General features: G+C 39.3%; 1 protein-coding gene across 3 annotated transcripts in view; it reads left to right on the top strand.

The window, feature by feature from the left end:
- Positions 1-14,435, top strand: part of pmfbp1 (polyamine modulated factor 1 binding protein 1) — a 578,164-nt gene that overhangs the window by 288,544 nt on the left and 275,185 nt on the right. The gene's annotated exons all lie outside the window — the stretch shown is intronic.

The following is a 14,435-nucleotide window of genomic DNA, read 5'->3' as shown; positions in this document are numbered from 1 at the left end:
TAAGGAAACCAGATTACCACTGCTATTCTCCTTCACTGATCAATTATTGCTCCTCCATTTTGAATAGCACCTGGAAGGAATACTTAATTGCCAGTAGTGGCTTGGCAGCATCACCACTGTCGCCTAGTTGAATCATGAAGGGCACACCTACTACAATTGTCTGCAGTAAATATGAATGAACTAACATTACTGTATAGTCCTTGTTCAAATAAGGAGTGGATCAGGGACAAGATAGCAAAGAACATTGCCCTAGCATTGTCAAATAAAGAAATTCGGAGGATGAAAATATGAAGTTAGTATGTTTTACCAATCCCTTATGAGACATAAGGATAAAATAAAATGTGTTCCAAAGAAATCTGATTTTATCAAGTTGCATGGCAGTTGTATCACTGTTGCATTCAGGTTTCTAAATGTATGTTCAAGTTTACATGGTTTGCTACCGTAGCTACAAATAATAAGAGCAGTGGAGCTGGCTTAGACATATTAGTACTCCCATGCAGGTGATGGTGGTCTGGGAATGGACTTTGCCAAAAGTCTTATGAAAGAGGCTGAACCATCGGTCGCGGCAAGAGAGAAAGAGAGATGAGATAATCTAAGGTACACAAAATTGCTGGAGGAACTCAGCGGGTGCAGCAGCATCTATGGAGCGAAGGAAATAGCTCTCAAAAACGATGGAAAAACAATAACATATTCACAAAGTAGTTGGAAGCCCTGTCACATCACCATTCAAAGTGGAGTATCCAGGGGGTGATGACAACCTTGAGTATCTTTATTGAGAGCAAGGGAAACCAAGTGAAAATGGTGTAATCATATCAACTAGCCACAAACATCATGCATCTCCTACTTCTCCTGTGGCAATGATTCTACATTGGCCTCATCATTATCTCAGTACTTAATTTAGTTTAATCTAGAGATCCAGCATGGAAACTGGCCCTTGCGCTCACAGAGTCAGTCCATCATTCACCCATTCTCACTAGTTCTATGTTATCCCAGAAATTGAGTGGACACAAGTCACCTTTAACCCTGTGGAGCGATCCAGAATAGTGTATCTTGTGATTGAAACTCACCTTTTAGAAGTTTTAAGTACTAGAGTATAAAACATTGCAATCCATTTACTGGTTGGATTAGAGGAACAAGGAGATTTATTAATTGATGTTTTTATTATATAAATTGAGGAAGCATGTGATTTATTGCACCACTTAAACTGGTGTGTGTTTTTGGGACTATTTCATTTAACCCTGAAGTTTTGGAATTAGGTCAATATGAGCAATTTATTGGAGATTTTTAAAGAAACATACAATTGTTAATTACGCGTAAAGTTCACCGCAATCATTTAATCTTAATTAAAAGTGCAAGGCATAAAGGTAATTAAACAATCTTAATTAATTTGAATAAATTGGCTAGATTTTTTCCCCAGTGCATGTGAAAATTTGTGGAGCAGTTAAAGCTGATTGATTTGACAAAGAGAAAATCATAATTGTTTTGGGAATTATGTGATTATAGTCATCTAACAATAATGTTTAATTGGTACAAGTATAGTTTTAATTAGAGTGCATTGTTTCGGATGAAGTTTGTTTATTCCCTAACGTGCAACTGCCAGTGTAAAGTAGGTCAATAAATTCAAATCACTAGAAACAATATATTAACAGAGAATAAATGAATCATTTTAAAACATTTGGGGTAGAAATTCACCCTCCAATGCTTATGCTAAAAGCATGTTACTGCAGCATATATTTAATGACACAACCTCGTTAATTAATTTGAACACAATGGTTCAAATTGCCACACTGTCCAGTGCTTGTAGCAAGGATGAGTTTTCACACCGTTAAAAATATATGGGACATTTACCTCAAGCAAAACACAACTGCTGGAGCAAATAAGTGGTTCAAGCAGCATCCATGGAGGCAAAGGAATAGTCGACAATTCAGGTCAAGCCCTGAACCAGGACTGAGACTGAATCCTGATGCAGGATGTTGATCCAAACCATCAACTATCTTTTGCGTCCATGGTTGCTGCTTGACCCATACAAGTCCTCCAGCAGTTTGTCTTTTTACTCCACCTTACAGCATCTGCAGTCTCTTCTGTTGGAAAAATTTACCTGCTGATTACCTTTAAAAAATGATTGGTCAATAATGCTTCCTGCAAAACCATAAAGACATACAGTCTAAACAATTCCTGGCTTGATGTTTCCTGTTTATTAGGTATTCTCAATAGAAGTAAATGTTCAAGCATAAGAACTGGCCCCAGCAACCCTGGGATAAACCATATGATCCGATCATGTGCCTTTAGTTGGATTAGTGCTACCAGCAATTAATACGTGTGTTTTATGGGGCCAAAGGGTCCCCCAGAGGAAACTTTGGATGGTATTGGTCTTAGTATTGTCACGTGAAATGAAAAATACAGTGAAATGTTTTTTGTTTGTGTGCTATCCAGTCAAATCAAATCATACTGTACACAAGTACAATCAAGCACAAGAGGTTGTGCAGAGAGAAAAATACCAGAATATAGTTTCACAGCATTGCAATTACAGAGAAAAAGTTCAGCGTCCACAGTGATGGAAGATCGGGACTACACCCAGGTTTATGGGAAGACCATTCAGTGGTCTGTTAAAAGTGGGTTTGTGCTTTCAAGCTTTTGTACATTTTGCCCGAGGGAGAGGTGGAAAGAGGGAATTACCAGAGTGAATAAAGTCGTTTATAGTGTATAGGGAATGTAGTAAGGGGCTGAGAACGCATCCTTGCAGGGCATTGGTATTGATTATTGTGATGGAAGATATTTTGTTGCGTATACTCACCTATTGTGGTCTGTGGGTCAGAAAGTCAAGGATCCAATGGCAGAGGGGGTGCTGACATATATGTCCAGGAGTTTGCAGATGAGTTGGGGAATTTCAGAGGGCAGTTCAAAGTTCTACTACATGGCTGAGCCTGAAACCAGATAAAGTAAAGGCAATAGATTTCCTTTCCAAAAGGACCAGTTAACCAGATAGGTTTTCATTTCAACATTACTGATAGGATTTGTACTCGATTTATGAAATTGTTGAAATCTAATTCCCCAGCTTTTGTGTGAGATATGAATTCCTACCTCTGTGTCATTAGTCCAAACATCTAGATTTCTCGTATTTGTAGGCCTGCCTTAAAGCCAACATATTCTCAACCCATGGCAATTTTCTTTGGGGATAGGAGCTAAAGAATGCTGTGAAAAAGAATGCAAGGGGAGAGTGACTATGGAGGAAATATTCATGAGTAAAAAATTAGAGTGAAAAGGGAGATTGGAATAAGATGTGCAGAAGATCAATCTTTCATCCTGTCTAATAGTTGCCACTATGGTACTCCTTGTTGATTAAGCCGAAGACCAAAGAGTCTACCTCATAAGCACAAGTATACACGTGCCCGCAAAATCAGATATTGCGAGGAAGGGGAGGAGGAACATGTGGATGATACAAACATCCTCGCCCACACCATCTACACCATAATCAAGTGTCATTTTCACTCCGGCCATTCCTCCTTTCACCGTTGGGCGGAAAGTACAATGCTTAAAAGTACTTACTTCCAGATTCAGGAACAGCTTCTTCCCTGCTGTTATCAGACTACTGAATGATCCCCACATAAGCTAAGGATGTAGTTACAATCACCTGCCCTTACCTCATTTCAGATTGCAGGCCTTGCACATTTTTTATCTGCACATGCCTATCTGTGGCAGTAATGCTACAGCACTGCAACACTGTATTGTGCATTACAGTCATTGTCTCATTGCACCACCTGTTGTAATTGTGCATGGCTTGATTGTCCTCATACACAGTATGATTTGACTGGATGGCACACAAACAGGTTTTTCACTGCATCTCGGTTACAAGTGACAATAATAAACCATTACCACTATCACATTTAAAAGTTTGATACTCTTCCCACCACATCTGCCACTGAATTTATTGCAAAGTGAAAAGCTGTGAAATTTCTCAACCAGATTTAATATAACATAATCTGGTTTAATAGGATTCTTAGAGATGGGATATATTTACATTTAGAAGTGAATGAGCTAATTAGGGACAGCCAGCAGTCTTTAGGAATTGATGGAGATGATTGATGAGGGTAGGACAGTGGATGATGACTATGTGGACTTTAGTAAGTGCATTTTACAAAGTCCCTCATGGTAAGCTGATCCAGAACATTAAGATGCGTGGGTTCTACGATGACTTGGTAAATTGGGTTCAAAACTGTATTACCCATAGAAGACAAAGGGTAATGGTGAAAAGGTGTTATTCTGGCTGAAGGTAAGTGACCAGTGGTGTTCTGCAGGGATCAGTGCTGGGAGTGACCACTCTGACCAGTCCATCACCGGCTTTGACCTCCCCACCGTTGAAGGGATCTATTGTAGTCACTGTCTCAAAAAGGCAGCCAAAATCATCAAAAACCCACACCATCCTGGCCACACACTCATTTCACCATTGCCATCAGGAAGAAGGTACAGGAACCTGAAAACTGTAACGTCCAGGTTCAGGAACAGCTTCTTCCCTACAGCCATTAAACACAATGACCAATAAGCACTGGGCTCTGAACTGCAAAAGACTATATTATTATTGCACTATATTTGTTATTTATTGAACATTTTCTATTTTTCTCTTCCCCTGTTATGTACTATGTTTACATATTCACATATTCTGTTGTGCTGCAGCAAGTAAGAATTTCATTGTCCCATCCGGGACATATGACAATAAAACACTCTTGACTTGACTTGACCTCTATTGTTTATGATATATAAAAATTAATTGGATGAAAATGTAGATGGGGTTTTTTTTCGTAAGTTTGTAATTACTCAAACATTGATAAAGTTGTGAGCAGTGAAGAAAGCCTTTGAAGGATTCAGCAGGATATAGATCAGATATAGACAAAGCAAAGAAATGACAGATGGAGTTTAATCTGAGCAAATGTGAAGTATATGGCACTTTGGCAGGTGAAATATCAGGGGAAAGTATATAGGTAATGGCAGAACCCATAACAGCATGGATGTACATATGGATCTTATTGTTCTGAAAGTAGCAACATAAGAAGATAGAGTAGTAAAGAAGGCATGTTGTATGCTTGCCTTGTCAGGGTTTGAGCATAAGAGTCACAAAGTCATGTTGCACCTTTATAAGAGCTTGCGTGGGCCGCATTTGGAGTATCATGTGCAATTTTAGTCATCCCAATACTGAAAGAATGTAGAAGCTTTGGAGAGGATGCAGAAGAGGTACAGAAGAGGTTTACCAGAATGCTGCCTGGAATATAGTGTATTAGAAACAGGACAGGTTGCACAAATTTGGATTGTTTACTCTTGAACGTCAGCGACTGAGGGGAGATCTGATAGAAGTATATAAAATCATAAGACGTATACAAAGAGTAGACAGCCAGAATCTTTACCATGGTGGAAATGTCAAATACTAGACGGCATATGCCGTAAGTAGTACATAGTAATACCAGATGAAAGCTTGGTGAGGGCCAAAGCAGCACAGAAGAGAAGCTCCCGGCTAGTGCCGCGGAGCAGTGCAAGAGTGGACCCAGTGGCCGGCTGAGGACGGGCCATGGAGAGACAGTCAGACCACAGGTCGGGTTGCCGGATAGAAGAGGGATCAACATTACTCTAATGAGTACTTTTGCAACTGTTGGTGCCAGAATCAATTATTTGTGTACTTTGTGTATTGTATGCAATAACAAAGAATTTTACTGTACCTAGGTATATGTAAAGTATAATTGAATCAATGAATCATAGCTTTCAGATGAGAGGAGGAAGGTTTAAAGGATCGGTGTTTTATACAATAGTGGAACTCACTGCCAGGATCATAGTGCAAGCAGATACAGTGGTAATGTTTTGGAGGCTTTTAGATTAGCACACGAAAATATGCAGAAAATTGAGAGATATGGATCAAGTGCAGGCAGTTGGGATTTGTTAAATTTGGCATCAGCTTTGGTAAAGTCATTGTGTGCTGACGGGCTTGTCCCTGTGCTGTACTGTTCTATGTTTCATGTTCTGTACTGGGATACACCTGAAATGATAATCTGCTTCTTCACTTTCGATGCATTAATGGACTTCCTGATAATTCCTGGTATTTTTTTTTAAATTTAAAGTATTTGCAGTTTTTCTTTATATTTTAAATGCTTTTTTTGCTTCATAATCTGCAAATTCTTAATACATGCACTAAATACCATTCTTGTTTTAGAGGTATGATTTTGAAGATTATCTTTTTGCTGAAATGAAAGGATAATTGACTCCAACATTAAATATGTAGACTATTCAAACTGAATATTACAAACAAAGAGGTAATATTCAGAAAACATCTTTTCCATTAGTGTCAAATAATTTGTTCTTTGATTCCTAGGTTAATTATTGGCAGCTTATTTCTAAGCTCAAAGGTCATTTGACCACATTCAGTGTGGTAATAGGAAACAACTGGACTCTCATTATCCCCACTGATTTAATGTGGTTTTGCCCCACAGCCAGCTACGAAGATCCATCTGATAACATAGGCTTAATTGTTTTCCCAGATGGAACTCCAAAAAACAATTCCGTACATTCAATAACATAATTAATAGCTAATATTAAGAATTCAGGTCTGCAACAGAATTATTGTGTCCTTACATTTAAATAATGTAGTTTCATAGCGTTTTCAATCTGTTTGCACAAGGAGGCAATCATGTGCAAAAGTATTTAATGATTCGTAATTCACATCTTGATGCCATTTCACAAGACAATTAAGGCCTGCTTTGGCTCTATTTAGACAAGCAATCTGACCAGATATATTAAAAGGCTTTTAGATGGGCACATGGATATGCAGGGAATGGAGGGGTAGAGATCCTATGCAGGCAGATCAGATTTGTTTAGCTTTCATCATGTTCAGCACAGACATCCTGGGCCCAAGGTCCTCCTGTATGTTCTATACGTTACTGCATATTCTTGGAGCATGGAGTCTGCTTCGGGAGATTTTGATTGCCTCTTGCTCACCGCACACTCCCCATGTCCTCTAATTAAATGCTTCCTTTGTTACTCCAGTGCTAATCTTCACCTCAGTCAAGTAGGCTCCTGCTGTATCTCCTTGATAAGACATCTTCCCGCCATAGCTCCTTGACTTGCATCTCAGAATTCTGATTGTCCATCCAAATGAAGCATTGCTTCTTCCTACAGTATCCCCACCGAAGACCTTTATATTCAGATGTGTAAGAGCAATTCCACTGTGCACGGCACTTTAGGACTTGTGTGCAATGTTTTGTACAGGACTTTTACTGTGTAGCTGGATGTTGTTCCTGATATCTATTCTAAAATTTATTTCAATTGGCTTAACCTACATATGGGTTTATATTAATATCCTCAACAAAACTACCACCAGACTTAATTTCCACTCTGCCTTGACAATTACTACGTCATCCATAGGATTCTTGTGACATCTATTTATTTTTAAAATTTGTAATGCTATAACTCTTATTCTATTACATTTCATGATCTTTGTATAACCTTCGAGTCTTCAGAATGAAAGACTGAGCTCCTAGACGCTGCTGCAAGCAGCCCAAAAGAAAAGTCAAATAAGTAATAAGGCATAAGTAATATCATATGTTTCATTAACTTTCTTTGAACAATTCATTAACTTTCTTTGTAGTTAAGATGGGCTGGGAAAGCTCTCTGACTGGAAAGAGCAGATAATGTGATGTCAGCTTTAGTGAAAAGCCCAGCCGGTTGGCAGTCCCAAAGCCACTGATCTTCTGAGTTTTATCTATCCTGTCTTAAGTCACGAGATCCATTCTTGCATTTAACTGTCCCTTCCTCCAATTTATCAGCGCTTGCTAATTTGACCAGTTCGCATTGAAATAAGTAATAGGAGACAGGAAAGCTGTCAGCACTGGTCCCTGTCCTATTTTGTTCAGGAGAGCAGGGTCAAGATGAAAGTACCAAGCACCTATTGTTTAGAGGCTGCAAGCAGGGGGGTGAGTAGAAACTAATTATAAAGTTTATTTTTCCAAAAATGTTAGCGCCGACTCGATGAGCTGAATGGCCATATTTAGCACATTAGGTGTCTGTTCTTCCTTCCAGACGATATCTGAACCACAATCAGACTTCAATCTTTTTCATGGTTGTCACTTTTTACGTGCCGAGTACCATTGCAAATTTTGTCAAACTCTTTGGAAATCTGGTGCACTGTGCCCTATGGTATGATTTACGGACAAATATTGAAACTATTAAATAGGCAATATCTCAAACTTCAAAAGTTTATTCCCAATTTTTTCAGTCGTCTCGATAAGGTAAATGAAGAAACCGCGTGCTCTTCCACAGGAGAAAGCTGATAGATCAAGTAAGTGGGTAGTTTATGAGGGTTTATGTCTGCCACAAGTAAGGCTTCTGTTTGCACCCGGTGTACAGTCTCAAGGTCCTCAATACAATCCCAAATCCAACTTATCTACTTTGAGAAGTCATGGGCCAGGGCTTCTCAGGAATCAGTGGGGATGATGCACTTCTTCAAGGAAGCTTTGAACTGATTTTGGAATGTATTTTCTGTAAAACTGGTAATCTTCTCCTACAACCGAGTTCAGAATAAAGTACTTTATTTATTTTGGAAGTCGGACATGAGGTATGCAGATAATAACTCCACCGTGACACAGCCGCAGTTCCTAGGGATTCGGTGCCAAAATTTGCGAAGACCAAATTGGTGATATTTTTCCAGTGCATTGAGTTACCTGCAGCAAGTAGTCCAGGTCTCAAGGTCAGGGTTTCAAGGTCAAGGTCTCAAGACACATACAGAAGGCCAGGGTTGACCATGAATGTTGTGTCAGTTCAGAGGTCTTGATTTTCAGATACTCATTTGCACAATCAACTTAAGACTGTCCCAGCCTGTTGAAATCAATGGTGAATTATAACAGTTCACACTTTCCAGAGTCTCATCATGAGCGTTTGGACGGCAATGAGATGCAACTGGGTAGGTTTGCTGTGTGCTTCAGTGCATATGCCTCATCAGAATTTTCCAGAGAAACTGAAGACTGTAGCAGTTTGGTGTTAGAGTGAGGCAAAGGATCGTAAGGTTGGTGATCAGGGAGTGTTCTGCAATGGCAGACTTGTTCATTTTTTATGGCAAAGCTCACATTCATGAAGATGGTGTTCTTTATCCTTATTCTTTAAACTGGTCATTTCTTGCCTGACATCTTTCACTCAGCGCAGCAATGCAAATGTCAAACTATGCGAGTTCATGAGTTTTGATGGCGGGGCAGCATTAGGGCCTCTCAATGCTGTGTGTGAAAGATACATCTTCTAGATGCGCTGGGACATCCTCAGTGATGTGACCTGGGTTCATTAGGTGTTTCACAACATCAGACACCCTCGCCCAGGCGACCCAGCCGGTGTTGATCAAGCCCCGACTTGCGTCCCAGCAGCAACCGCCCACCGATCAGCCTTCTTAATCCAAAGCCACTAGGTGGCTTTATTTGCGGCTTCGCTTGCGGATTGAATGGCCCTCTTCTTTGCCAGCCCCGTAATGCCCAACTGGTTGAGGACTTGTGAACTTCTGACTTCCGTGAACTTCTGACTTTCCAAGTGCCCACTTCAAATTGTAGAATGGAAATTTAACATGGTGTAGTTACTACATATCAGCTCCCACATCAGTTATTATCTTCTTATCATCCTTATGTTTACTATAAATGATTAATTTTATTATTTACTAGACTAAATGCAGATGGGGAGCTGATTAAGCTGTTTTTAAATGAAGCCCTCCCCCTGACGTCACTGGAAGGTGGTTGAATATTATGTTTAACTGTACCATTGGGGAGGGGGTGGCATTGTGATGTCACTGGAAGCTGGTGTTTTAAAAGGTGTTTTTTTTCTAACTTTAATCATGAATAACCCAGAGGGGGCGTGAATAACCTGAGGGGGGAGGGATGGGTGGTGTGAATAACCCGTGGGGAAGTGGCGGGGGTGTAAATAACCAGGGGGCGCGGGGGGTTGTGAATAACCTGGGGCGGGGGTGTGGCACTCAGCAGCTTGAAAGCCCATTGTGATTGGTGCACTGTGAGTGGCATTGTGACATCATCAGTGGAAAATCCTGGATAAAGGCTGTGTGTGAGAACCGTTTTTTGTCTTTTTTTTTAACTTGAAACGTCAGTAACTTGTGAAATATAGCATGAAATGTGAAGGGAACCTGTTTATTGCGTCGACTGGGTTAATGTGAGTAATAATCTGTAAAAATTTCAACTGTGGCACGTAGCGTTTTGACGAAGGTAGAAGCGCACATACGGAAACAGAAGCACACACACACACATGCATACACACGCACGTATACATACATACAAGATGAGACTTATAATAGTGCATAGATAGCGGTTAGCTTGTTTCCAACATCCAATCGTGACGAGTGTAAGCATTTAAGAGGTGTTGTTCCTTTCCTCTTTGATACCTTGGAATTGACTACATTTATCTCGAGATCATATTAATGTGAGTCTTCTAAATTTTGCAGAAGCTCCAGCATGTTGCAATCATAAACTGCAAATCAGTGAAGATTGATTGTAACAAGTATTCAGTAAGGATATAAATGTGAGAATAAATGAAAATGAAATGTTTTTTATTTAACTCCTTGGAAATAATGTGTTGCACATGTCAATTTATCGTTTCTGAGCTTTTACGAGATTAGATAGATTAAATTAATTATTAATAGATTTCATAGTGAATTAGTTTGATTTTCCTGTAAACGGCTAAAGTGGTAGAATCTCTTGCCAAATGGACAATGAGAATGTTATTTTTAGTAGACTTTTACGCATGAAAATAAAATTAAACCTATTATTTCTAATACCTTTCTATTTAACTTTTACCTGTTCCAGTAGAACAATATTCCTTTGTGCTATTAACATTGTCTGCTGCTAAATTTAGGTTTTGATCAGTGGTGAATCTGCCCTTTATATGTCAAACTGGCAAATATATGTCATCCTTCATGAAGTTAGATCTTTTGCTTTCATTGGTTTTATACTGAGAGTGTGTACCTAAAACCACAAGATTTACCTGATCTTGATATATAGTGGTTAAATGTCAATTATGTAATTTACATGATATTATATGACAAAAGAAAACTGTATTTGACCTTATGAGTCGTTCAAAGGCTTTGTAGTCAAGTTTGTAATAGCTTTGAGAAATATATGCACTTTGGCAGCACTGTAAAATGCAGAAGTCCAGAACATGCTGGCAACTAAGATGAGTTAAATTTGGCGGATACCCATTTTCCAAGTGACAGTGTGAGCAAAGCAATTATTTGTCCCTATATTTACGTATTTGGTGAATAATATTAGTTAACTGAAAATTCACAAATATTAATAAATGTGTAATTTACAAATTAATGCCTAGAATTTACTGTGGTAACGTTTGTTGCCAATGGAAAACATAACTATTTCTCTGATATTCCTCTGTAGGTTATTTTAATGGAGAAATTAGCTTGTTTACTTGAAATTGATTAAGATCTTGGAAAGAATAATTATAGCAACATGTTAAACATTCAGCCGCTAATATTAATACCAAATCACTCATGGCCTGAGGTTTGTTGCACATTATGTTGAAACACTGTTAATTGCTGGTACTGAAAGAAGTGGAAATGTATAGGACGATGAAGATTACTTATTGTTCTTTTACACATGTTGATCATTATCGACAGGTACATGAAATTTGATCAAAGTAATTAATACTCATTGAATTTAAAAACAATCACCATTAAGGGCACTGAGGTGGAGGTGGTCGCTAACCACAGGTACCTTGGTGTGCAGCTTGACAGTGAGCTGGACTGGAAGGGTCATATGGAGGCGGTGTACAGGAAGGGACAAAGTCGACTGTATTTTTTAAGGAGGCTGAGGTCATTTAACATCTGCCAACCCCTGCTGTGCAGTGTCTACCATTCAGTGGTGACCAGTGCTCTGTTTTTTGCTGTGGCCTGTTGGGGAGATGGCGCCCGCATAGCGGACAAAAACAGACTGGACAAGCTGATCAGGAAGGCCGGCTCAGTGGTCGGGGCTGAGCAACGAACGGTCCAGCAGGTGGCAGAGGCCAGAACTCTGAACAAACTGGGTTCAATAATGACCAACCCCACTCACCCACTCCATGCCCTGAAGGTGATCAAGAGCAGCATCTTCAGTCAGAGACTGATTGCACCAATGTGCAAAACTGAGAGACATAGGAAGTCTTGTATACCAGCTGCTATAAGGTTATATAATGCGCATAAATAACTGCACTTTTTTTTCATTCATTGTATTTTAACTTGTATTTTAACTTGTATTTTAACTTGTATTTTAACTTGTATTTTAACTTGTTAAGTATGGAAGCTATTTGAGGAAATGTGTGGTGTTATGTCTGTCTTGAAGCTGTCGTGGCACTGTAATTTCCTGTAAAGGATTATTAAAGGTATAATCAATCAATCAATCAATTATGTCAAGAGGATAAATGTGAGTTTAAATAACACAATATTATGTCCTGGAACAGAGTCATGGCATTGCACAAAACATTCATGGTGACTTTGGCCAGTTGTCAAATGTGCTGAGAGTCATGGAGAACATGGAGAACAGGGGAGAGAAAAGACTTTGCCTTCCATCACAGTGGGTCCACTGTGATGGATGTTTGTGTGAACTAAATTGTGTGTATGTCTAGGAATTGTCTTTGTTTGTATGGCTGTGGAAACAGAATTTCGTTTGAGCCTCACTGAGGCTCAAATGACAATAAATTGTATTGTATTGTAACAGCTATGGAGATATCTGACAAGAAACTGGATTGTACCTGAAACTAATCACAAGCTGCATATGGATGCCTAGAAATGGAATTAAACGTTTGATGTCTCACCATGTTTTTTGACTGAAGCTGGTGAAATGCTAGATAAGAGTGTAGTTTGCAGATGCCTAATGAGGCTGGCAGTACGACAGAAGTAATGTGCAATGCAGTACCCCTGATTTTCAGGCACCATTCACTGCCCCACAGGATGGACTCTGTTCACGGTGAGCAAGAGAGGGATGGGGGTTGGAAAACAGCACAAATATCCCATTGGGGTCATTGTTTGAGAATTTGAGGTTTGCCTGAGGGGAGAGACACATTGACAGTGAATTAGGGGCAGGAATCTTCACTGATTTGCAGTTTATGATTGCAACATGCTGGAGCTTCTGCAAAATTTTGAAGACTCACATTAATATGATCTCCAGATAAATGTAGTCAATTCCAAAGTATCTAAGAGGAAAGGAACAACACCTCTTAAATGCATACACTCGTCACGATTGGATGTTGGAAGCAAGCTAACCGCTATCTATGCACTATTATAAGTCTCATCTTGTATGTATGTATACGTGCGTGTGTATGCATGTGTGTGTGTGTCTGTTTCCGTATGTGTTCTTCTACCTTCGTCAATTCTGGATGAGGGTTGTTTGGACATGGCAATAGCGGCAAACTATATCCCCAAAATATAAACAGAAATGGAAAGCTTGCGGACGGGACGATAGTACAGCAGTAGAGTTATTGCCTTACAATGCCAGAGTCCCGGGTTCGATCCTGACTACAGGTGCTTGTCTGTATGGAGTTTGTACGTTCTCCCGTGACCTGCGTGGGTTTTTTCCAAGATGTTCTGTTTTCTCCCACACTCCAATGGCATACGGATATGTTGGTTAATTGGCTTGGTATAAATGTAAATTGGCCCTAGTGTGTGTAGATAGTATTCATGTGTGGGGATTGCTGGTCGGCGCAGATTCGGTGGGACAATGGGCCTGCATCCATGCTTTTTCTCTAAACTAAACTAAACTATCACCAACAGGTTATTGTATCTGAATATGAGCCTATTTAATCTCACTTTGCCTAGAAAACGTCTTATTATGTAGAGAAAATAGAGGAATTGGCATTGAATGGGAATTGCCCTCTAAAACAAATAAATTCTCTATGGATTAAATATAGTATCAGGTCACCCAGAAACCTTGAATTGCTTACAAACATCTCCTTATGAAGATACCACATGAAGCTGAAATAAGACTTAAACAACTGATTAATAACAAAAAAAAGAGTTGTTATAAATTGCTATATCCTGTCTGCATAGTTCTTTTTGGAAGTATTTCCACCATTTATATCAGAGAATTTTTTTTCATTCAAATTTATATACGTTTATATACGATTCAAATTTCCTTTGCAATCGCAGTGCCCGCAACCCAGATTAGAATTGTAGATGCCAGGCCTATGATTATGGTGCTGGGAAAAGGAAGACTGTTTGATCAATGTAAGCATGAATAATTGTGAGCATAACGGTACGGAAGCTCTCTTGTAAACTAAACAGTTTGGAGAAGACCCAATTAAGCTGAAAGCCCATGACGAGAAGAAACAAAAAGCCAAGAAGTATTCAAGCTGGATAGTTTTCATGCCGCCCTGTGTTTGACTTATACAGTATTGTTGCTGACTGAAACGCACATACTTCCATTTTGTTATGCAGC

The sequence above is a fragment of the Amblyraja radiata genome, chromosome 17 (genome assembly GCF_010909765.2).
Source record: "Amblyraja radiata isolate CabotCenter1 chromosome 17, sAmbRad1.1.pri, whole genome shotgun sequence".
Lineage (NCBI taxonomy): Eukaryota > Metazoa > Chordata > Chondrichthyes > Rajiformes > Rajidae > Amblyraja > Amblyraja radiata.
This window is presented reverse-complemented; position numbering and strand designations above follow the sequence as displayed.